Source organism: Salvelinus fontinalis, chromosome 3 (assembly GCF_029448725.1).
Source record: "Salvelinus fontinalis isolate EN_2023a chromosome 3, ASM2944872v1, whole genome shotgun sequence".
Lineage (NCBI taxonomy): Eukaryota > Metazoa > Chordata > Actinopteri > Salmoniformes > Salmonidae > Salvelinus > Salvelinus fontinalis.
Window position 1 is genome coordinate 69652786 of NC_074667.1, and position 22257 is coordinate 69675042.

The following is a 22257-nucleotide window of genomic DNA, read 5'->3' on the forward strand; positions in this document are numbered from 1 at the left end:
CCAGTCAGGACGCTCTCGATGTTGCAGATGTAGAACTTTTTGAGGATCTGAGGACCCATGCCAAATATTTTGTCGTGCCCTCTTCACAACTGTCTTGGTGTGTTTGGACCATTCTAGTTTGTTGGTGATGTGAACACCAAGGAACTTCAAGCTCTCAACCTGCTCCACTACAGCCCCGTTGATGAGAATGAGGGGGGGGTGCTCGGTCCTCCTTTTCCTGTAGTTCACAATCCTCTCCTTAGTCTTGGTTACATTGAGGGATAGGTTGTTATTCTGGCACCACCCGGACAGGTCTCTGACATCCTCCCTGTAGATTGTCTTGTCATTGTGAGGTGAACAGGTTGTGTCGTCTACAAACTTAATGATGGTGTTGGAGTCGTGCCTGGCCATGCAGTCGTGGGTGAACAGGGAGTACAGGAGGGGCATGAGCACGCACCCCTGGGGGGCTCCAGTGTTGAGGATCAGCGTGGCAGATGTGTTGCTTCCCAACCTCAACACCTGGGAGCGCCCCGTCAGGAAGTCTAGGATCCAGTTGCAGAGGGAGGTGTTTAGTCCCAGGATCCTTAGCTTATTGATGAGCTTTGAGGGCACTATGGTGTTGAACGCTGAGCCGTAGTCAATGAATAGCATTCTCACATAGGTGTTCCTTTTGTCCAGGTGGGAAAGGGCAGTGTGGAGTGCAATAGAGATTGCATCATCTGTGGATCTGTTTGGGCGGTATGCAAATTGGAGTGGGTCTAGGGTTTCTGCGATGATGGTGTTGTGAGCCATTACCAGTTGTAAGCCATTTCCAGCCTTTCAGAACACTTCATGGCTACGGATGTGAGCGCAATGGGTCTGTAGTCATTTAGGCAGGTTGCCTTCGTGTTCTTGGGCACAGGGACTATGGTGGTCTGCTTGAAACATGTTGGTATTACAGACTCAATCAGGAACATGTTGAAAATGTGAGTGAAGACACTTGCCAGTTGGTCAGCACATGCCCGGAGTACACGTCCTGGTTATCCATCTGGCCCCGCAGCCTTGTGTATGTCGACCTGTTTAAAGGTCTTGCTCACATCAGCTATGGAGAACGTGATCACACAGTCATCCGGAACAGCTGATGCTCTCATGCATGCCTCAGTGTTGCTTGCCACGAAGCGAGCATAGAAGTGATTTAGCTCATCTGGTACGCTCGTGTCACTGGCCAGCTCGTGGCTGTGCTACCCTTTTGTAGTCTGTAATAGTTTGCAAGCCCTGCCACATAAGACGAGCGTCTGAGCCGGTGTAGTACAATTCAATCTTCGCCCTGTATTGATGCTGAAAGGATGCCAGAAATGGACAAGAACCCGACACCCTCAGCACACAGGGGGACAAACACCAACCTGGAGGTGACAGTCTTCTCTCCCTCATATGCCATCCTAGACACAACTTGGGGCTCCAGAGTGGCACAGAGGCCAAAGGCACTGCATCTCAGTGCAAGAGGCGTCAATACAGTCTCTGGTTCAAATCCAGGCTGTATTACATCCGGCCGTGATTGGGAGTCCCATGTGGAGGGGCACAATTGGCCCAGAGTCGTCCAGGTTTGGCCGTGGTGGGCAGTCATTGTAAATAATAATTTGAATGACTTGCTTAGTTAAATAAAGGTTACATTTTATATATTTTAAAATTGAAAATAAAAAAAACTACAACATAACTAACAAAAACTGGTCACAACTCCTGCAGCTCGGTCGGATGCTGGGTATGTACATAGTCAATGGTAGGCCTCAAGGGGACTCCTATGGTGGGTACACATATAGCTCATCTTTTGGCAGTAGTACAGTAGATTACTTTATCACTGAACTCAACCCAGAGCTTTCACAGTCAGCCCACTGACACCCTTATCAGATCACAGCAAATACACACTCTACTTGAACAGAGCAATACTCAATCATGAGGCATCAAAGCCAAAGGAACTGAATAATATTAAAGAAACGCTAGAGATGGAAGAAAAAGTAGTGTGGAAACCTCCCCAAAAAATATTAAAAAACTAAAAAAAACTGAAAACAACAACAAATGTATTCCTTTCTAGACAATTTCCTTGACAAAAGGAACTGAAGGTGTAAACCTGGATTCAGAAGACCTAAACAGTATATTTCACCTCTCAGCTTTCCTATCAAATGTAAAAAAAAAAAATAATTAAGCAGACAACCAGAGAAAATGAACAACAATGAACAACTAACCAGATAATTACTTGACACATTACATTTTAGTCATTTAGCAGACACTCTTATCCAGAGCGACTTACAAATTGGAAAGTTCATACATATTCATCCTGGTCCCCCCGTGGGGAATGAACCCACACCCCTGGCGTTGCAAGCGCCATGCTCTACCAACTGAGCCACACGGGACCATTTTACATTTTACACATTGTAAAATATATGACAAAAAAAACCTGAGCAAACTACGAGAATGCTATTTGGCCATTAACAGAGAGTACACAGCGGCAGAATACCTGACCACTGTGACTGACCCAAACTTAAGGATATTAAGTCTCAGTCGACATAGAAGACGGGCTATGTGCTCACTGCCCAGAAAATGAGGTGGAAACTGAGCTGCACTTACTAACCTCCTGCCAAACGTATGCCCATATCAGAGACACATATTTCCCTCATATTACACAGATCAACCAAGAATTCGAAACCATATCCAATTTTGATTATTAACTTCTATATCTATTGGGTGAAATTCCACAGTGTGCCATCACATCAGCAATATTTGTGACCTGTTGCCACAAGAAAAGAGCAACTAGTGATGAACAAAAACCATTATGAATACAACCCATATTTATGTTTATTTATTTTCCCTTGTGTACTTTAACTATTTGCACATCAATACAACACAGTATATAGACATAATATGACATTTAAAATGTCTTTATTCTTTTGGAAATTCTGTGAGTGTAATGTTAACTGTTGATCTTTATTATTTATTTCACTTTTGTTTATTATATACTTAACTTGCTTCGGCAAAGAGAGAGAGAGAGAGAGAGAGAGAGAGAGAGAGAGAGAGAGAGAGAGAGAGAGAGAGAGAGAGAGAGAGAGAGAGAGAGAGAGAAATGGGATGTGTGAGAGATGGGTAAGACAAAGTGGGAGAGATGGGTGAAAGAGATGGGTGAAAGAGATGGGTTAGACAGAGTGGGAGATATGGGTGAAAGAGATGGGTTAGACAGAGTGGGAGAGATGGGTGAAAGAGATGGGTTAGACAGAGTGGGAGATATGGGTTAGACAGAGTGGGAGATATGGGTTAGACAGAGTGGGAGATATGGGTGAAAGAGATGGGTTAGACAGAGTGGGAGAGATGGGTGAAAGAGATCAGTAAGATATGTATGGGACAGGCGGTTTAGAAAGGTAGAAGAGAGTGATAAAAGAGGTAAGAACTAGAAAGACGAGAGAGTGCAACTGATCGACGAACAAAGAGAAGAGATGGAAGTGAGAGAAATATCATCAGAATCACTCTCATCATCCCCACATGTAGAAGTTTACAGGACAAAGGAAGGGAAGACTCTAGACTCTAGGCTCCCTCCCAAGTGGCACCTAGTCACTATAGTGCGCACTACTTTTTGACCAGATGGGTTCATGTTAAAAGTAGTGCACTATATATGGAATAGGGTGCCATGTAGGATTCACGAACTGCTACAGAACCGCTACCAGGGATATTTCTGATGTTATTATCTGTGTCCCCGAGTGTCTCTGCCTGCAACAGCTAATGAAAAACGACCTAAAGGTCTCCCCGAGCTAAAGCCTGGGGCCGGCGTCCCAAATGGCACCCTATTCAACATTTAGTGCACTACCTTTGACCGGAACACCTATGGGCCCAAGTCAAATGTAGTGCACTACTTAGGGAACAGAGTGGCATTTGTGACGCAGCCTGGCTGTCGGTACCCCTCGGGGGCAGCAGCATATCCCTGTGCAGTGGCGCAGAAACACATTGCACTCCTATTCACTCCTATTCCACAGACAAGTACGCTGAAAAGTAGGCCACTTCAAGAAAAAGATAGACATTTTGCATGGCACTGGAAGGGAGACCAAGCGTGAATGCAGTTTTTTTTTTACGTTTTTTTTTTTTTTTACAGATTTCAAACCTTGCCACCTTCCTGTCCAGTCCATCATGCATGAATGACAACATGAATGCTGTGTGTTTGTCATACATGTAAAATGTTAGAGCCGTGTGAATCGATGTTGCTTTGCACAGTCACATCTCATTGTTGTCACGTCCTCTTACGGTTTTTCCCAAGCTTTGATACCAGCGGCTAAAACACAGCTACTGCACATTATAATGAAACATGTTTCAATTATGCAAATGTGAAAATACTTTATCTAAATAAATAATCTGACCGTCGTACTTTCTAAATAGTTGATGTCACCAGGCAGGTCAAAACTCCATCCTGCCTCCACAGATGTGTGGAGTGAAATAACTAGCTGTTATTGGCAGAGAGGTTTGGAACTCAGCAGGTCATTACCTAGTCCAGTTTGGGTGATGTCTACACAGCGGGTCATTACCTAATCCAGTTTGGGTGATGTCTACACAGCGGGTCATTACCTAGTCCAGTTTGGGTGATGTCTACACAGCAGGTCATTACCTAGTCCAGTTTGGGTGATGTCTACACAGCAGGTCATTACCTAGTCCAGTTTGGTCCTCCAGCCAGATAAAATAATCTGGTCCTCAAGCCAAATAAAATAATCTGGTCCTCCAGCCAAATAAAATAATCTGGTCCTCCAACCAAATAAAATAATCTGGTCCTCAAGCCAAATAAAATAATCTGGTCCTCAAGACAAATAAAATAATCTGGTCCTCCAGCCAAATAAAATAATCTGGTCCTCCAGCCAAATAAAATAATCTGGTCCTCCAGCCAAATAAAATAATCTGGTCCTCAAACCACATAAAATAATCTGGTCCTCCAGCCAGATGAAATAATCTGGTCCTCCAGCCAGATAAAATAATCTGGTCCTCCAGCCAGATAAAATAATCTGGTCCTCCAGCCAGATGAAATAACCTGGTCCTCCAGCCAGATAAAATAATCTGGTCCTCCAGCCAGATAAAATAATCTGGTCCTCCAGCCAAATAAAATAATCTGGTCCTCCAGCCAGATCAAATAATCTGGTCCTCCAGCCAGATAAAATAATTTGGCCCTCCAGCCAGGCTAAAACAAACACGCAAAGTATCTGAAATGATTTGAATAGTATTTGAACCCAGGCAGGTATTACAGACAGAGCCATGATTAACAAGCTGCGTATTACATATAGCCAGGTTATTAATCCCCATAGTCTCTGTACAGGCCTTCAGCACGCAGTGTCAGGGGGTGGGAGGGAGGGAATGTAAATGCATAAGGTTCCCTTTAATATACGGTATATCCCTTTAATATACACAATACATGTCTCAAGGTTTAAAAAACCCTTCCTTAAATCCGTCTCCTCCTCGTCATCTACACTAATGGAAGTGGATTGAAAAGGGATCATAGCTTTCACCTGGATTCACCTGGTCAGTCCGCCATGGAAAGAGCAGGTGTTCCTAATGTTTTGTACACTCAGTGTATTAGGCGTTATAAAGTTGTTTTAAGGTGTCATTCATGATTTGGAATTTTAGAAGTGAAGTGTTTTTGCAACAGTAACATGGCGTTTTCCTCTGTGTGTATGCTAAACTATACTGCAACCATTTCTCAGGCATGTTCTTCTATTCTGCTCTGTAAACAACTGCTGTCCTCAAGGCACTTCCTGGTTGCCACTTCCTGATTGACTGTACAACCTACAGCAGAACGGGGAAGTAATGAGGTCATACAGTACGTCTGCATGTGGCACAACACAATAATCTCATCTGATACAAGAGGCAGGGTTGTGTTCAACAGGGACCAAACAAATGAAAACCAAAAAAGACCAAAACCAGAAGGTACACTGTTGGAAAAAAAGGGTTCCAAAAGCATTCTTTGCGAAGGTATAGGGTTCTATCAAAAGTCGCTTTCATCTGAAGAACCCTTATTTGGAAGATGAGGGTTCTTAGTAAGACAAAGGGTTCTACTTAGAACCATTGACATCTTAAGAACTACTTTGGAAAGAAAGGGTTCTTTGCTGATTCTTTGGGAGGCAAGAGGGGTTCAACATAGAACCCTTCTGAATCTGATTGATATTATGAATTGTTTTTCTCTTTCATTTAAATAATGCCTGAGTATCAGCGTTACCTCAGCGTTTCAACTTTAACATCAGGAGTTTGAGTAATCGGATGCATTTAAAAAGACAGCGATGTGATAATGTTTTAAACTGTACCAATACGTGAATAGTTGTGCATGTATTTGACATTCCCTTAATCATTCACAACGATAAATGACATATATTGTTCTAACTTAATCCAATCTGTTAGTAGTTGGACTTGTTGCACCCATTATTGAGCTTGTTGTCCAAGTTCAGATGATTTAGGTAGTCTCATTAATTAAATATCCCTTACCCTGGCATTCATTCTAAATGCAGATTGCAGGAGATTAAAATGTCCAATTGTTGGATATCCTCACTCTGGCTGAATTCCAACAGGAATTACACATCACTTTGCAAGTGAACATAATGTGAATTTCAGCCCTGATTTGGTCTGGGAACCAGGATATTCCTATTACCACCGTGTTAGGGCATAACGGGGACCAAACAGAAAGGCCTTATGATCCAGTGGCTTTGATAAAGTATTCACCCCCCTTGGCATTTCTCCTATTTTGTTGCCTTACAACCTGGAATTAAAATTGACTATTTGGGGGTTTGAATCATTTGATTTACATAACATGCCTACTACTTTGAAAGTGCAAAATATTTTTGCGACAAACAAAATATGTGAGACAAACAAAAAATAAGACAAAAAAAATGAACACTTGAGCGTGCATAACTATTTATCCCCGCAAAGTCAATACTTTGTAGAGTCACCTTTTGAAGTAATTACAGCTGCAAGTCTCTTGGGGTATGTCTCTATAAGTTTGGCACATTTAGCCACTGGGATTTTTGCCCATTCTTCAAGGCAAAACTGCTCCAGCTCCTTCAAGTTGAATGGGTTCTGCTGGTGTACAGAGATCTTTAAGTCATACCACAGATTCTCAATTGGATTGAGGTCTGGGCTTTGACTAGGCAATTGCAAGACATTTAAACATTTCCCCTTAAACCAATTAAGTGATGTTTTAGCAGTATGCTTGGGTCATTGTCTTGCTGGAAGCTGAACCTCCACCCCAGTCTCAAATCTCTGGAAGACTGAAACAGGTTTCCCTCAAGAATTTCCCTGTATTTAGCGCCAAACATCATTCCTTCAATTCTGACCATTTTCCCAGTCCCTGCCGATGAAAAACATTCACACAGCCTGATGCTGCCACCGCCATGCTTCACTGTGGGGATGGTGTTCTCTTCTTCTAAATGTTTGGGGAATCCCTCACATGCCTTTTGGCAAACACCAAACGTGTTTGATTATTTTTTTATTTAATTTAAGATATAGCTTTTTTCTGGCCACTCTTCTGTAAAGCCCAGCTCTCTGGAGTGTACAGCTTAAAGTGGTCCTGTGGACAGATACTCCAATCTCTGAGCTTTGCAGCTCCTTCAGGGTTATCTTTGGTCTCTTTGTTGCCTCTCTGATTAATGCCCTCCTTGCCTGGTCCATGAGTTCTGGGCGGCCCTCTCTAGGCAGGTTTGTTGTGGTCCCATATTCTTTCCATTTAAAAAAAATGGATGTAATGGAGCACAGTGGGATGTTCAAAGTTTCAGATATTTCTTTATAGCCCAACCCTGATCTGTACTTCTCCACAAATTTGTCCCTGACCTGTTTGGAAGCTCCTTGGTCTTCATAGCGCCCCTTGCTCAGTGGTGGAGCCCCTTGCTCAGTGGTGGCGCCCCTTGCTCAGTGGTGGTGCCCCTTGCTTAGTGGTGACGCCCCTTGCTCAGTGGTGGTGCTCCTTGCTTAGTGGTGTTGCCCCTTGCTTAGTGGTGTTGCCCCTTGCTTAGTGGTGGTGCCCCTTGCTCAGTGGTGGTGCTCCTTGCTTAGTGGTGGTGCCCCTTGCTTAGTGGTGGTGCCCCTTGCTCAGTGGTGGTGCTCCTTGCTTAGTGGTGGTGCCCCTTGCTTAGTGGTGGTGCCCCTTGCTTAGTGGTGGTGCCCCTTGCTTAGTGGTGACGCCCCTTGATTAGTGGTGGTGCCCCTTGCTTAGTGGTGGTGCCCCTTGCTCAGTGGTGGTGCCCCTTGCTTAGTGGTGGTGCCCCTTGCTTAGTGGTGACGCCCCTTGCTTGGTGGTGTTGGAGACTCTGGGGCTTTTCAGAACAAGTGTATATATACACTGAGATCATGTGATAGACCGTCTGACACTTACATTGCACACAGGTGGACTTTATTTAACTAATGATGTGACTTCTGAAGGTAATTGGTTGCACCAGATCTTATTTAGGGGCTTCATAGCAAAGGGGGTGAATAAATGTGAACGCACCACTTTTCCAGTTTAATTTTTAATTTACATTTTTAAACAATAAATGTTTTTCATTTCACTTCACCAATGTGGACTATTTTGTGTATGTCCATTACATGAAATCCTTATTAAAAATCAATTTAAGATACAGGTTGTAATGCAACAAAATAGGAAAAATGCCAAGTGGGATGAATACTTTTGCAAGGCACTGTATGTATAACTATTGTCATAAAGAATTACATTTAAAGGCTAATAAGGCTGGTGGAATCGATCAAAAACGAAACGTGTTTAATTTCCGGTAGAACTGTTCATAGACGTTTCTAGACGAAAACCTTTAGAATAAAAAAGTGTTCTAGGCTGAACCCTTCATAGAGGGTTCTAGATAGAGCCTGTTCTAGAACCCTCTACAAATGGTTCAGATAGAGCCTGTTCTAGAACCCTCTACAAAGGGTTCAGAGAGAGCCTGTTCTAGAACCCTCTACAAAGGGTTCAGAGAGAGCCTGTTCTAGAACCCTCTACAAAGGGTTCAGATAGAGCCTGTTCTAGAACCCTCTACAAAGGGTTCAGATAGAGCCTGTTCTAGAACCCTCTACAAAGGGTTCAGATAGAGCCTGTTCTAGAACTCTCTACAAAGGGTTCAGATAGAGCCTGTTCTAGAACCCTCTAAAAAGGGTTCAGATAGAGCCTGTTCTAGAACCCTCTACAAAGGGTTCAGAGAGAGCCTGTTCTAGAACCCTCTACAAAGGGTTCAGATAGAGCCTGTTCTAGAACCCTCTACAAAGGGTTCAGATAGAGCCTGTTCTAGAACCCTCTACAAAGGGTTCAGATAGAGCCTGTTCTAGAACTCTCTACAAAGGGTTCAGATAGAGCCTGTTCTAGAACCCTCTACAAAGGGTTCAGATAGAGCCTGTTCTAGAACCCTCTACAAAGGGTTCAGATAGAGCCTGTTCTAGAACCCTCTACAAAGGGTTCTACCCAGTACCAAAATTACATTTACATTTACATTTTAGTCATTTAGCAGACGCTCTTATCCAGAGCGACTTACAGTAGAAAAAAATTGTGAAGCTTTTTTCTTAAAGTGTACTGCCTAGACTTATCCAATAAGAATCCCTTGATTTTTGTTTTTCATTGAAAAACCTTTTAAATTATAATAATTTTAATAAGAATGTTACGGTGTGACCCATCCCACAGTATACCGAAAATTTCCAGGATAATTGTCTCACCATCATTATCTTACTATATCTTACATCATTTATGTATAATATATTTAAATTAAGCACAGGCTATGGGTTATTGGGATAAATCCATTTCTCTCTAGTGTGGCTTGTTGTAAAACAGAGTCCAACAGCTGAGAGGACTAGGGAATAACCTCAATACGTAATACACAGAGTCCAACAGCTGAGAGGACTAGGGAATAACCTCAATACGTAATACACAGAGTCCAACAGCTGAGAGGACTAGGGAATAACCTCAATACGTAATACACAGAGTCCAACAGCTGAGAGGACTAGGGAATAACCTCAATACGTAATACACAGAGTCCAACAGCTGAGAGGACTAGGGAATAACCTCAATACGTAATACACAGAGTCCAACAGCTGAGAGGACTAGGGAATAACCTCAATACGTAATACACAGAGTTCAACAGCTGATAGGACTAGGGAATAACCTCAATACGTAATACACAGAGCCCAACAGCTGAGAGGACTAGGAAAAAATTTCAAAACTTAATTCACAGAATTCAGCAGCTGAGAGGTGATATTTTGTATATTTATAAAAGCTATTTATTTTGACCTGTAGGTGATTTAAGGTCTAAAAGCATCATATCTACTGTACTTATCAATTTATTTTGTGATAATAAAAAAGAAGCAATGCAATGGTAAGTAGGTAGGATCATCTGGGATGTACCTGTAAGAATGGTTTAAGGAGCGTGGTGTTTATTGTAAGTATTTTCCTTCTTCTGTCCTGGTGAGGAAACGTGCTGAAATGTTCCCCCTCTCCACTCTCTCTCTTCATGAATGAATCATTAGAAAAAATAGCGATTTCAGGCTGACAGTAAGTGTCCTTCTGGGTCTTTATGCAAAGAGCTTCTCCTACCAAGGTCACGATAAAACCTTGTCCCACAATTAAGAGAAAAACCTCTATTTTATTTCCCCTAACGTGATTTAGTAATGAAGTAGGAAGGGGAGGACGTACCTTGTCTATGTGCAAGTCTAATAATCTATTCTTGCTATCTTTTCCCTGTCCAGCCAGAAGTAGAGAAGGCCCTTTAATAGATGTGTTATCGAGTGCCGGACTGGCTTCAAACAGTATCCGTTGGTGGGCTTCCAGACAGGGGTTCTAACAGTATCCGTTTTCTATTCTATTACTTCATCTGGGCTCGACTGAGCTGGCCTGGTCGAAATGGATCCGATTGGAACAGTCCAACAAGTGCAAACACCTGGCACTACAGTTGTGCTCGATCAAATACGACCTGAATGTTTGCTGGCTGCAGAAAAGAGTGGGTCCAGTGCTCTGTGAGAAACGTAAAAAGGTTGTATAGTAACAGCTGTGTATGGAGCATTGTGTGGATAATCCCAGTGTTGTCTAGGTAACTGTTGTATAGTAACAGCTGTGTATGGACCAGAGGGGTGTGTATAATCAGAGTGTTGCCTAGGTAACGGTTGTATAGTAACATCTGTGTATGGAGCATTGTGTGGATAATCCCAGTGTTGTCTAGGTAACTGTTGTATAGTAACAGCTGTGTATGGACCAGAGGGGTGTGTATAATCAGAGTGTTGCCTAGGTAACGGTTGTATAGTAACATCTGTGTATGGAGCATTGTGTGGATAATCCCAGTGTTGTCTAGGTAACTGTTGTATAGTAACAGCTGTGTATGGACCAGAGGGGTGTGTATAATCAGAGTGTTGCCTAGGTAATGGTTGTATAGTAACATCTGTGTATGGAGCAGAGGGGTGTGGATAATCAGTGTTGTCTAGGTAACGGTTGTATAGTAACAGCTGTGTATGGAGCAGTGTGTGGATAATCAGTGTTGTCTAGGTAACGGTTGTATAGTAACATCTGTGTATGGAGCAGTGTGTGGATAATCCCAGTGTTGTCTAGGTAACGGTTGTATAGTAACAGCTGTGTATGGAGCAGTGTGTGGATAATCCCAGTGTTGTCTAGGTAACGGTTGTATAGTAACAGCTGTGTATGGAGCAGTGTGTGGATAATCCCAGTGTTGTCTAGGTAACTGTTGTATAGTAACATCTGTGTATGGAACAGAGGGGTGTGTATAATCAGTGTTGTCTAGGTAACGGTTGTATAGTAACAGGTGTGTATGGAACAGAGGGGTGTGTATAATCAGTGTTGTCTAGGTAACGGTTGTATAGTAACAGCTGTGTATGGAGCAGAGGGGTGTGGATAATCAGTGTTGTCTAGGTAACAGTTGTATAGTAACAGGTGTGTATGGAACAGAGGGGTGTGTATAATCAGTGTTGTCTAGGTAACGGTTGTATAGTAACAGCTGTGTATGGAGCAGAGGGGTGTGTATAATCAGTGTTGTCTCGGTAAATCTGCATCTGATCATTTTATTCCTCCACCCTCCTCTCATCACAGCACCTATTTACATCCAAATGTAATACAAAAACATACCTTCTTTTTTTTCAATCGCCATATTGCATGCCCTTCTGAATAGATCTAGAGATAAATCTAACAGGGATTGTTTTGAAAGTAGCATGAAGGTAACCAAGGAAGTAGCAGAGTATTGATCCAGACATAACGAGCGTACATTCCTTCAGGAACACGTTATTCCCTGTAGGAGCAGTAGCTAACGATCTCCTTTACAGCCCAGAGACTAACCGTCCCAGTAGAGCTCAGAGTTCGATTAGCTGCTATATACAGCCACACTACCTATGGTCTATTGGCTAGCCAGACAGAACGACTGGAAAGTTTGTTTTCAGAGTGAGAAGGAGGATGTTTAGTGTTTAACTATATGTTTAACTAGGGAGAGGTCTGGACTAAGTGTTTTTGTTCTCAAAGTCAATTATGTGGTACCCGATAGATATTCAACATAGCAATATCTACAAAACAAATACTCATAGCGTCTCCTGGACAAAACAAAAGAGGACGGATCATAATGGATAATGTTTTGTGAGCATTACAGCCCAAGACTAACCACCCAATAATGGCTTCCAGAGTGTTCTCCTGAGCAAGCAAACAAATCAATATTCCTCCTTTCAGTATGGGTCCAAGAGAAAAAAGGTGAAAAGACAAAGTAATCTTGTCATTCATTTCCTATTCATAACAATCATTCAAAAGGTTAAAAGACAAACCTATCATCCCCTTCATTTCGTATTCACAACACTCATTCAGAATTCAATCATTTTTTTTTTGGAACACAAAATCAAATCCTTCTTTGTACAAAAGGGTGCAAATAATGCTTATTAATTAAGAACTATCTATCCCGTGGAATTGGATTTTAAATGATGCCTTTGATTTCCCCCCTTTTCAGTGTTCTAGAATCTATTGTTTTTATTGTTGTCATTCCGTCTGCCTTTGTATCTCATGGAGAGATAATTTTCATTCTCTGATTCCATGGCCTCCAACCACTGCTGGTTGTCATAGAACCCACTGTGACAACGCCACAATCAACTCAGGAGCTGAGGGGCTCAGAGAGAGAGAGAGAGAGAGACAGAGGGAGAGACACAGAGAGAGAGAGAGAAAGAGACACAGAGAGAGAAAGAGAAACAGAGAGCGAAAGAGAAACAGAGAGAGTGAATGAGTGAGAGAGAAAGAGAGACAGAGACAGAGAGGGAGAGACACAGAGAGAGACAGAGACAGAAAGAGAGAGAGAGAAAGAGAGAGAGACAGAGAGACACAGAGAGAGCAGAACAATTTAGATGACAGTTCATTACTAAGCTGTAAAAGCCATGCCTTTGGTAAGGCATTTATACTGAACACAAATATTAACGCGACATTCAACGGTTTCAACGATTGTATAGAGTTACAGTTCATATAAGGAAATCAATCAGTTGAAAGAAATGAATTAGGCTCTAATCTATGGATTTTAGGGGCATATATCAATCAACAAGTCAGCATCTGGTGTGACAACCTTTTCCCTCATGCAGCGCCGACATCTCCTTGGCATAAAGTAAAGCAAGCTGTTGATTGTGTCCTGTGGAATGTTGTTCCACTCCTATTCAATGGCTGTGCGAAGTGGCTGGATACTGGCGGGAACTGGAACACGTCAATCCAGAGCATCCCAAACATGATCAATGGGTGACAAGTCTGGTGAGTATGCAGGTCATGTAAGAACGGGGACATTTTCAACTTCAAGGAATTGTGTACAGATCCTTGCAGCATGGGGCCGTGCATTATCATGCTGAAACATGAGGTGATGGCGGCAGATGAACGGCGAAGACAATGGGCCTCAGGATCTAGTCACTGCATCTACTGGCATTCACATTTCCATAGATAAAATGCAATTGTGTTCATTAACCGTCCCATAATAAATTCTCTAAAACAATGTTGGTAGAGAAATTAACATTCAATTCTCCAGCAACATCTGTGGTAGACATCCCTGTAGGCAGCATGCCAATTGTACGATCCTTCAAAACTTGAGACATCTGTGCCATTGTGTTGTGTGACAAAAATGGCCTTTTACTATCCCCAGCACAAGGTGCACCTGTGCAATTATCATGCTGTTTAATCAGCTTCTTGATATGCCACACCTGTAAGGTGGATGGATTATCTTGGCAAGGGAGAAATGTTCACTAACAGGATGTAAACAAATTGGTGCACCACATTTGAGAGAAATAAGCATTTTGTGCGGATGGAACATTGCTGGGATCTTTTATTTCAATTTATGAAACATTCGACCAACACTTTACATGCTGCATTTACATTTTTGTTCAGTATAGCTTCCCCTTTTTAAAGGGAATCATAGAAAGCAGAGTAATTGTTTGTCTTTTGACATTACGTGCTGTATTTAAGACTTGAAAATGAAATGTATTACTGTATTCCTCTTACATATGAGTCATTGCTGGTTTCAACAACACTCTTCAATTTTCAAAAGCGCTTATATTGGAGAATAAGGGGAAAAAATCCCAAAAATTCACAACGCAAATTATTATTAATCATCAGAATGAAGCCAAACTGAACCAATTTCTCTCTTCTCTTGTTGAAAACAACATACGTGACATCGATATTATTCAGAAACATTACTTCCAGTGCCAAAACTTACTACAAAGTATTCAGAGAACGCAGCTGAACAACGATTGCTTGTTACACCCGTTTAGTTATTACGAAAAAAGTTTTAATCGAAAAAGTTTTAATCTAAAGTTTAAAAAAATATATTAGTGTCTATCAATAATGACAAACCACCTGGTACTGAAACATGGATGGAAATTACTGAGGAGGGTTTCAGACTATATTGCCACTCCAGTTTGCCATTTCTTCAATCTATGGTAAGTAAAAGTCGTCCCAGAAACCAATATTAGCAAAGCACCCTTTACTGGTTAAAACAGCCGACCAATCAGCTTTCTACCGACCCTTAGTAAACTTTTGGAAAGAATTGTGTTTGACCAGATACAATACTATTTCACAGTAAACAAATGAACAACTGACTTTCAGCATACTTATAGGGAAGAAAATTCAACATTTACGGCACTGACAAAAAAGATTGATGATTGGCTGAAAGAAACTGATAATAAGATGATTGTGGGAGATGTTTTGTTGGAGTTCAGTGCAGCTCTTGACATTATCAATCATAGTCTGCTGCTGAAAAAAAAACGTATATGTTTTGATGTTACATCCTCTGGCATATCATGGATCAAGAGTTACGTACTTATCTAACAGAACACAGAGGGTGTTCTTTAATGGAAGCCTCTCTAACGGAAACCAGGTAGAGTTTGGCATTCCTCAAGGTAGCTGTCTTGACCCCATACTTTTTTATATTTTTGACCTACCACTACTATCGAGTAAAGCAAAGTGACACATTGTACGCTGATGTCTCAACATTATACACATCAGCTACCACCGCAAGTGAAATCACTGCAACAGTTAACAAAGAGCTGCAGTCAGTTTTAGAATGGGTGGTAAGTAATAAGGAATAATCTATATATCCTAAATATATAAAAAGCTAAAAGCATTGAAAAAAATATATATTTATATTTAACATGGCAAGTCAATTAATAAGAACAAATTCTTATTTACAATGACGGCCTACCAAAAGGGGAAAGGCCTCCTGCGTGGATGAGGGCAGGGATTAAAAATACAAATAAACAAAATATAAATATAGGACAAAACACACATCACGACAAGAGAGACAACACAACAATACATAAAGAGAGACCTAAGACAACAACATAGCATGGCAGCATCACATGACAACACAGCATGGTAGCAACACAACATGGCAGTAACACAAAACAGGGTACAAACATTGTTGGGCAGAGACCACAGCAAAGGGCAGGAAGGTAGAGACAACAATACATCTCACAAAGCAGCCACAACTGTCAGTAAGAGTGATCATGATTGAGTCTTTGAATGAAGAGATTTAAATGAAGAGTATTTGGGACAAATCATTCGCTAAAACCTAAACCTCATCTAAATATTTTAATGAATAATGTGGCAATTGAGCAAGTTGAGGAGATTAAACTTCTGGATTGTAAACTAAAATTGCCAAAACATATTGATGCAACGGTAGCTTAAATGGGCCAAGGTCTGTAAATAAGGCATATCCTTACAGGCCTTAGTTTTATCACACCTGAACATAGGGAAATTACATTTGGCCCCGAACAGGCTGGCACTCAAATATAGAGGGAGAGGAAATATCGTTATCATCTATTCTACCTCAAAGTAGACAATAGATTGACTGCATCACTACTTGTCTTTGTGAGAGGTATGTAAGTGTTGAAAGTGCCGAACTGTCTGTTCAAATTACTAGCACACATCTCAGACACTGATTCATACTCTGCAAGACATGCCACCAGAACCGCTTTTCCTTCACGCTGCGGTCCAACTCATCCCAAACCATATCAATTGGGTTGAGGTCGAGTGTAATCTTATAAACGTAGGATGAAACAACGGAGCACTTTCACATCGTTTCGGTGGATGCTAGCTTGTAACACATCACATTTGGTGGATGCTAGTGTAACAGTATAGCTTCCGTTCCCTCTCCTCGCCCTGGGCTCTGGGCTCGAACCAGGGACCCCTCCGCACACATCAACCACAGTCATTCACGAAGCATCGTTACCAATCGCGCCACAAAAGCCACAGCTCTTACAGAGCAAGGGGAACAACTACTTCTAGGTCTCGGAGCGAGTGACGTCAGCGATTGAAACACTATTAGCTCGCACCATCACACATAGACACACTGACTACACCTTAGCTGGCAGCTAGCTAGTTCAGCTTTCTACTGTATCGATAGAACCCTGTGAGAGAGAAATCTCTGGATTTTAAATAGTAATAATTTTGTGATGGGAGCTGGTTCAGACGATCAGTGGCGTATAGTGCTCATTGTCATTGGTGTAAAGTACTTAAGAAAAAAAAAATTGAAGAGCTAATTAAGTAGGTTTTTCAAGTATCTGTACTTTACTTTAGTCTTTATATATTTGACAACTTTTACTTCACTTTTGATACTTAAGTATATTTTAGCAATTACATTTACTTTTAATACATAAGTATATTTAAAACAAAATACTTTTAGACTTGTACTCAAGTATGATTTTACTGAGTGAGTTTCACTTTTACTTGAGTCATTTTCTATTAATGTATCTTTACTTTTACTCAAGTATGACAATTGGGTACTTTTTCCACCTCTGCTCACTGGTAAGATCACTGGTTCCATCACTGGTTCCAAACAGTTCACTGCAGTAATATAGTTCTACAAGGAACATGGTGTGGCTCCAAGGAAAAAGCGATGTGTTGGTCGTTTGCCAGCAAATGGGTGCAGTCCTACGAGAACATTCAGGTAATCGTCCACTATTGTCAACAACTTCGGCGATATCCACACAATGCTCCCAGGACAGATCCCTGGATTTTAGAGGGAGGTCTTCTGTGTGGTGCCTTGATGCGTGTTCGTGGTTAGTGTTATCCTAAATGTTGATACTTATATTTGTATCAAATGTTCGTCAGCTCAAGCCAGTGGACGAGCGGCAAAGACTCTAACCAAAGCCCACACGAATCAGATTCAAAGATGACGCTTGTGTGGTCAGATTTTCTTTAACATTTCTCATATTATTTGCTGCTTTAGAGACCAGAGCTTAAAACTTCTTCAGGCTAGGGTCCTTTTTTTTCTCGATTTCCGCTTGAATCAAAGTAAACTGCCTGATACTCAGCCCCAGTTAATTAATCTAAGATAACTCCAGAAATCGGTCATTAATTAAGACGTTTTTGCCTAGGACATCTTAGTTACACAATTTTACATCGAACTAAAATGTTTGGTGCTGTATTTCTCAATGAACAAAATGTGCATGAAAACGAGTCGTCTCTTGTTCGAATGTTCAAATAATTTATTGAAGAATTCCTACTCTTGACCAAGGGGCGTTGATTTCAGTACCGAACTTCTGCTTGCCTCCAGAAAAACATTTGTGTGGCCGAACAGCCCGAAAAATTCCTCACCGAAGTCCACAGCTGTTACTGTACAGAAAACACGTGCAGAAGGTGAGTTTAATAAGGAACCTATTCAAAAAATCGGAAGCGTACTGAACATGAGAGACAATCAATAACACCTAAGGACTGATAACACCTAAGAACAACAGACGGCGAAATAAAGGGGGAGTAATCAGGGAAGTGATGAAGTCCAGGTGTGCATAATGATGAGGCGCAGTTGTAAGCAATGATGGGTTACCAGGTGTGCGTAATGCTGGGTTGCCAGGTGTGTGCGTAATGATGCGTTGCCAGGTGTGCGTAATGATGGGTTGCCAGGTGTGCGTAATGATGTGTTGTCAGGTGTTCGTAATGATGTGTTGCCAGGTGTGCGTAATGACGGGTTGCCAGGTGTGTGTAATAACGGGTTGCCAGGTCTGCTTAATGCTGGGTTGCCAGGTCTGTATAATGATGGGTTGCCAGGTGTGTGTAATGATGGGTTGCAAGGTGTGCGTAATGATGGGTTGCCATGTGTGCGTAATGATGGGTTGCCAGTTGTGCGTAATGATGGGTGGCCAGGTGTGTGTAATGATGGGTTGCCAGGTGTGCGTATTGATGTGTTGCCAGGCAGTGCATAATGATGGGTTGCCAGGTGTGCATAATGATGGGTTGCCAGGTGTGCATAATGATGTGTTGCCATGGGTTCGTAATGATGGGTTGCCATGGGTTCGTAATGATGGGTTGCCAGGTGTGCATAATGATGGGTTGCCTGGTGTGCGTAATGATGTGTTCCCAGGTGTTCGTAATGATGTGTTGCCAGGTGTGCGTAATGATGGGTTGCAAGGTGTGTGTAATAATGGGTTGCCAGGTCTGCGTAATGATGGGTTGCCAGGTGTGTGTAATGATGGGTTGCCAGGTGTGTGTAATGATGGGTTGCCAGGTGTGTGTAATGATGAGTTGCCAGGTGTGCGTAATGATGAGGCACAGTTGTGCGTAATGATGGGTTGCAAGCTGTGCGTAATGATGGGTTGCCAGGTGTGCGTAATGATGGTTTGCCAGGTGTGCGTAATGACGGGTTGCCAGGTGTGTGTAATGATGGCTTGCCAGGTGTGCGTAATGATTGGTTGTCAGGACCGGTGGTTAGTAAACCGGCGACAGGGGAATAGACAGTGACAAAAATGAAAAAAAACATCACAAAATTTCATCGTAATATATGCACAACTTTTCCGAACGTCTTCGGCTGGGAAACATTTTGGTCACCTTTAAAGCTGGCGAGAGGTGGTTAGAACAGGATGGGAGAACAACAAATCTACATAACCAGTCCAGAGTGTGGAAGGAAACATAGCGTGTACTACGGTTGGGTACACAAGAAAGTTCATAGTCAACAACAGCATGCAGGAGTCGTGAGGCTAATAGCAAAATAGCACAAGAAAGAAAAAAAGAACGACTTGTGTCACTCAGTCACTCACCCCAACAGTGCCTGTGTGCTGGAGGCGATTGAAAGCTGGGTGGAGAGGTGAGGGTTTGGTAGCACTTTTCTTCAGAACGTTGTGAATACTGCTCTATCGTCATCAGTATTTCTGCCCAACCTCAGCCAGGTAAGTAATGACAAGCAGTAAAGGCCAGGGTGTTACAATTCCACTCTGCTGGGGTTGGGGTGCCTGCCTGCATGCCTAGGCTCTGCCTGGCTGTGCTGCTGACGTCAGGCCTTCACACAGCACGAGGCAGCACACGCACAGACATACGCATGCACACACACACAAGCTCAGACACTCCACATACACACACACACACACACACTGCTCCACCGGACAAATGAGACTGTCGCCCTAATGAGCCTCTCTCTTCTCTACCCAGGACTGTATATCATCTTTAGTATACAGCTCCCAGATGACACCCTATTCCCTTTATAGTGCACTACTTTTAACCAGGACCCCCTAGGGCCTTGGTATACCAAAGTATACCAAACACCTCCCTAATATTGAGCCCCCCCCCCCACCCCACCCTTTTGCCCTCAGAACAACCTCAATTTGTCAGGGCATAGACTCTACAAGGTGTCGAAAGTATTCCACAGGGATGCTGGACCATGTTGACACAGTTGTGTGAAGTTGCCTGGATGTCCTTTTAGGGTGGTAGACCATTCTTGATACACACAGGAAACTGAGCGTGAAAAACCAAGCTGTGTTTGTAGTTCTTGACACAAACCGGTGCGCCTGGCACCTACTACCAAAGACACTTACAATTTGTGTCTTGTCCATTCGCCTTCTGCATGGCACATGTGCACAAACCCACGTTTCAATTGTCTCAAGGCTTAGAAATCCTTCTACAACCTGTCTCCTCTCCTTCCTCTACCTGATTGAAGTGGGATCTGGGCTTCAACTGGATTCACATGGTCTATCTAATGTGTTGTATAGTCAGAGTATGATGTAGTGTGCCCGTCGGGGTGCAGATTAAGCAGGTAGCGGAGTTACAGCACCCTATTGTACAAAACAATTCCTTTTCACTAGACTCAGCCAGCCTTCAGCTGCATTGCAAATCCTTTTTGGTTTGCCGGTGGAATTTGTAAAGGCACAATCGTTTCTGAACCCCTTTCTGTTGCGCTTCAGGGTACATTTCTAACACCTATTTTCGGGAGCACTTAAGCCGTTTTTACACCAAAGAGTTTGGGAAATGCTAAATACAATAGTAAACAGGGGCGGACTAAGAACAGAAATCAACTCTGGCATTTTTAACACACTGGCCAATTTTTTATTCTTTGAGGACCCCATTATTAGCCAGATTATGATAATTTTTATGCAAAAAAAACAACAAGTTAAACAGGCTCACTAGGCTAAAACTGGACTAGCCCATCTTTATTATACCAGGTAGGCCAGTTGAGAACAAGTTCTCATTTGCAACTGCGACCTGACCAAGATAAAGCAAATAATAAAACAACACATAAAACAACACAAAGTTACACATGGAATAAACAAACATAAAGTCAATAATACAGTAGAAAAATCTATATACAGCATATGCAAATGAGGTAGGATAAGAGAGGAAAGGCAAAACATTTGCCCGAAATACCAGAAAGCCAGTCCACCACTGATAATAATGGTATCTATTGTAACACTGATAAAACAGATGGTTTCTCCCAGACAATTAAACAGAGTCTCTGACTACACTGTGATTGGAATGTACAAGGCAATCTCACAGTCGGCTTCACAACCTGTATTCCACCCAGGTGTTGTAGTTTTACATTTCCTTTAGATGTAATTGGTTTTAAAGGCCAACTAGCTTGACAAGAGAACAAACACAGCCAGTGGTCAAGAAAGACAAACAACCATAACGACGAAACGTCAGATAATGAAATATGGTTCATATAGAAACACAAATTAACGTACACCATGATCCTAAACTGAGCAATTCATAAAAAAAAAAAAATGTACCATCGCCATGCAGCCATATTATATCTTATTATTTCTGCTAATTTCAGACACAAGCTGTACCCCAAAAAGCACTATGTGCCCTGGTCCAAAGTAGTACTATAAAGGGAATGGGGTAACTTTTTGGATGCATCCATGGATAAACTAGAGCTGATCCTCGTATAGCTACAGAGGTGAAAGAGAGTCTAGATTGCCTTCAGCTAGCAAACAGACCAATTATAGTAACATCAGACTGTTAATGGCCTGGACATGGACATCTGACACACACAGCAATATGCCATATCTGTCTGAATTTCTCTATTGAGGCTTATAGCAAATACAAGTTAATTTCCCTATCCACTGTAGTTGAGGGAAATATGGTTAATATATGTCATGCTGCTTTAAAAGTTGATCAACTTTAGCTTTAGCTTTAGTTAAGCGACTATAAAATAACCTTTTGAAAGATGTTGTTTACGTCCGATTCAGCATCATCGTTCTTATGTCTTAGCCACATCCATCTCTTAAACCTCAGCCCCCTCCCAACCACACGTCAACACATGTGAGTCAGCATGGCATTGTCCTCCAGAAAGTAGTCTCTCTAATTAAACCCAGCGATATTCAGGGCAACAATCTGTCAATGTCTTTTGAGAGCTGTAGCAATACTGTACATATCTATATATTTCCTAATATCTGCGGTTGCAAAGATTATCTATATACTGAGCAGGGAATCACCCATTACATTATAGAAAGAAACCTGTGACATGACAGACCAATCAGGAATTCTCACGGCATGTCCAACAACTCCATTATCTCAGCCAATCAGGACTAGCCAGGATGGATCCTGTCTTTGGATGGATC

At 42.1% G+C, this 22257-nt stretch overlaps 1 protein-coding gene across 1 annotated transcript in view; it reads right to left on the reverse strand.

The window, feature by feature from the left end:
• Positions 1–22257, reverse strand: part of LOC129851375 (metabotropic glutamate receptor 7-like) — a 446516-nt gene that overhangs the window by 53117 nt on the left and 371142 nt on the right. The gene's annotated exons all lie outside the window — the stretch shown is intronic.